Raw genomic sequence first — 4,622 nt, 5'->3', positions numbered from 1 at the left:
ATAACAGAACAAGAAATAGAAAATTTAATTTCTAGATTAGAAAAGATGGAAATAATAGGAGAAAATGTTTTAAAATATTGGGAAAAAGACAAAATATTGTGTGAATTAAAAATTAAGAATCCAGAATATATAATTAAAACTAAGAACATAGAAGCAAAAAATCTAGATATAGAAGATTTTAAAACACATATAAAAGAACTCTTGGAATTAGGAGTAATTAGAAAATCAGATAGTCCTCATAGATCAGCAGCCTTTATAGTTAGAAAACATTCAGAAAATGTTAGAGGAAAAAGTAAAATGGTTATTAACTATAAAAGACTTAATGATAATACTATAGATGATACTTATAATATACCAGACAAGACAGTTTTAATAAATAAAATACAAGACTGTAAAATTTTTAGTAAATTTGATTTAAAGTCAGGATTTTGGCAAGTAAAAATGCATCTAGAAAGTATTAAGTGGACAGCTTTTACCTGCCCAGAAGGACATTTTGAATAGCTTGTAATGCCATTTGGAATTAAGAACGCACCAAGTATTTTCCAAAGAAAAATGGAAAGTATTTTTAATAAACACAGCAAGTTTGTAATAGTATATATAGATGATATTTTAGTTTTTAATAAAAATAAACAAGAACATAGAGGACATTTACAAATAGTATTTTCAGAATTTATTAAACATGGTTTAATAATTAGTAAAAAGAAAATGAATTTATTTAAAGAATTTATAGATTTCTTAGGAGTTAATATAGGCGAAGGTAAAATTAAGTTACAACCACATATTGCTAAGAAAGCTTTAAAATTTTCAGATAAATTAGAAGACTTAAAACAAATCCAAAAATTCTTAGGATTAATAAATTATGCTAGACCATTTATAAAAGATTTAGGAAAAATAGCAGGACCTTTATATGCAAAGACATCTCCTACATGACAAAGATTTTTTAATCAAGAAGACATAAAATTAGTCCAACAAATAAAAGAAAAAATAAAAACTCTACCAGAATTAGATATGCCTTTAGATTCAGAATATTTAACAGATGGAAGTATGATAGGATGGGGGCCATATTAATATGCAAACCCAATAAATACACTGATAAAAGTACAGAAAGAATTTGTAGATATAATAGTGGAAATTATAAGGAAAAAGGAAATTTAAGTAGCATAGATGCAGAATTATTAGCTATAAATTATGCACTAGATAGTTTTGAACTATTTATTATATCTAAGAAAGAAATAACTATAAGAACAGATTGTGTAGCCATAGTTTCTTTTGTTAATAAAATGAAAATAGACTAAAAAAGAAGTAGCAGAAGAAGATGGTTAAATTTTATAGATAGGATTACAAATACAGGAATTAATATAGAATTTGAGCATATTAAAGGTAGTGATAATAAGGCAGCAGATATACTAAGTAGAATAATAATAGATAGAAATTATTAAATTTATTTAACATAATTTCTTTACACAGATGACAAGACCAAGGCCTATAAGACCAGGAATTCCACCTGGGAATTCATTTGCATCAAGACTTTTACCACAGACTCCATTTAATCAGAACATACCAATGCTACAAGACAGATTAAGGTTTGGAAACCAAGAACTCATAGTATTTCCCAACAGTAATATTTCTTTTAAAATTTTACCTCATATTTCTTTATCTAAAGAAGAAAAATGCATTTTAGACAATTTATGAATTTCTTATAATAAGAATCCAAAAGATCAAAAATATTTTCTTGCATGTATGAATGCATTATCAGAACACTTTAGTCAGAACAAGCAAAGGTTTAAATTTTATGTTGTTATTAAGGGAAGAACTCCAGGAATTTTCCATTCTTGGTTAGAAGTTTTAGATTGTATTAAAAATTTTCCAGATCCTCTTTATAAAGGTTTTACAAATTTTCAAGAAGCACTAGACGTAGCAAGACAACAAATAGGAATAAATTTTTACTTATCTCCTTCTTTAAAAAACTACTCAGATCCTCCATTAGACTTCTCTCCAAGTAAAGACTAGAATATTTTCTGCCAACATTGTGAATGTATGCAGAGAAACTACAAAGTTATCAATGAAGCCAACCAGAATCTTTCATTAGAAAGAACCCAACTCCAAAAGTGGCCCAACTAGAAAAAGAGATTTTGAATTTAAAAGTCCATTATCCAACAGGTACTATGGAGCCCAAGAAGTCCATAACTAATCCAGTCCAAACGGTAGTTGGTAAAGACTTATCAAATCCGTTGAAAGTTGTGGACTTACCAAAAGCCCAACAGACTCGGGGGACTGTTGATTCCTCTACTAAATCAGACAATCAGACTCAGCAGACTGATAATTCTGCTACAAAAAAGGTAAAGAGATTTGGGATCTTTTAGGACAGCTCAATGGAAAATTTGATTACTTAGTAAAGAATAGTCCACCAGAACATTTTTCTTCAGAACACTTTTCAAATAATCCAGAACTTTCACAAGCCCAAGAAATTCAATCCAGTAAGGGAAAAGAAAAAATGGTAGTCCAAGATAGTCAAGAATGTTTATTCTCTCAAGAATTACAATATCCTAATCCAGATATCGCTTCTTTAGAAAAGATCTTTGAAAAAATTGAAGAACTCCAAAAACAATCTAAAAAAGATGAAGGGACTTCTTCTAGAAAAAAGAAAAATATTAAGAAGAAGAAAAATGATGAAGGATTGAAAGAACAAATAAGAGAAGTAGTTAACCAAGCATTTGAGACAATTTTAAAAAAGAGCCATGAAAAAGAAAAAGAAATTGCAGAATGTCCAGACCAGAAAGAAAAAAATGAAGCCAGTAATTCCAGACTCTCAGATGAAGATGAAGACCCACAAGAAGAAGGATACAATAATTCAGACAGTAGAATGTCATTTTCATCAGTTGCACGCCATAATCTTAGTACATGACCAGATCTTCAATAATTCAGAAAAGACAAATTTCGTCAGAAGAAAAGAAGAAAAAGGAGAAGATCCAAAAATCAAGATTAAAGACTTTTGGGGAAAGATGTCAGGAATTCTTTGAAAAAAAGAAAAGATTCTCCGACAAAAGAAATTTTTTTTCCAAAAATAGGAAAGACTTTTTAGACTTTCAGAAAAAGTTGGTGAAACTTTTGATAAAAAGAAAGATTCCCAACTGTATACTTTTAGAAATTTTTGCAAAAGTTGGAACTTTTCTTTCCACTTGTTAAATCTTGAATTGGCCAGAAGTTTCTCGGTGAAACGTGTGCCTTTTCCAAGGGTAGTATAGACTTTTTGCTCCCAAGAATTTTTCTATTTAAGGAATGAGTTTCATATGGTTGAGGCAGAAGTTTATAACATGTGTACTCTCTGCTATCCAAAAACCTTTTGAAATCTCTCATCCAGAAAAATTCTCAATCCAAAAAACATTGTACAGCTGAATCATCCTTGTAAAAATTTAAGATATTCTTATATTTCTTTAAGCTTATTATAGAACTTTAGGGACTTCCTGAAAGGGAAATCCTTAGTTGTAAATTTTTTAAAAGATGAATTTATAAATCCCTGATTTATGTTTTACTTTTTTGTTTATGTTTTTATGCTCATATTTTAAGTAAATATTTGTCATGTTTATCATTTCATCCTATGCATATAATAAAAGTATAACTTGATTTCTAGAAGTCATACTGTTTTTAGGTTAATCCTGAGTGACCCAAATGAATGAAAACTTTTGGCCGGAGTGAGCCTTTTAATGTTTTCTAGAGATGCTGGGGAAAGGGAAAAAATTAATCTAAGAATTTTATAAGGGAGTGCCACGGGTAACCTTATAAAAAGAAAAAAAAAAGGGGGGGATTATATATGATTCTTAAAGAAAGATTTATAGAAAACTAAGGAGAGTACTGAGTAGGATTAAAGTTATTAAAAGTTTAACAGTCATTTAAAACAGCCATATAAATCAGCATACCCCCCCCCCATTTGGTATCAGAGCAAAAAAGGAAGTAGTGATAGGGATAGGGAAAAAGTTTATCATATTAGAACTTACAGGTATTAGAAATAATAGACTAACATGTCAAGTAAAATAGATATTTGTGGTTATTTCGAAGAAGATAATATAGTTAGAACCTGGAGTAAAGATTTAACTGAGATTTTAGAAATATTTAAGGTTCTTAAATATTTACCTTTTGAATTAAGAGAAAATATAGTAAAAAGAGCATTAGTAGAAGAATACAGACATATTTTTATAACAGAGCATATTGATTACGATCTAGAACTCTGGATATCAATAGAAAGCTTGAATTTTTAGATTTAGAAATTCTAAGAAATACTAGTAAAAAAGTACAAACAGTTGATAATAATATAATCAAGTGTAATTTAGACAATAAGCATAAATTACATAGTTTATTTTCAGAAGACCCAAATCAGAATTGTACAGTAGACTTGATTATAAATTTATCAAGAAATTTAGAATTAGAAAATAAAAAGCAAAACAGTTATCTAGAAATTATAAAAGAAAACATTACAGTTAGAGATCAAGAGATTAAAAATATAAAAGAATTTTTAGATTATATTAAAAATCAAAATTCTAGTATTTTAGAAAAACTGGTTAAATTAGAAAAAATACCATCTAAGTTAGATTAATAGAAATAAAAAGAATTTTAGATTCCAATAA

The sequence above is a fragment of the Olea europaea genome, chromosome 16 (genome assembly GCF_002742605.1).
Source record: "Olea europaea var. sylvestris chromosome 16, O_europaea_v1, whole genome shotgun sequence".
NCBI classification, from domain to species: Eukaryota; Viridiplantae; Streptophyta; class Magnoliopsida; order Lamiales; family Oleaceae; genus Olea; species Olea europaea.
This window is presented reverse-complemented; position numbering follows the sequence as displayed.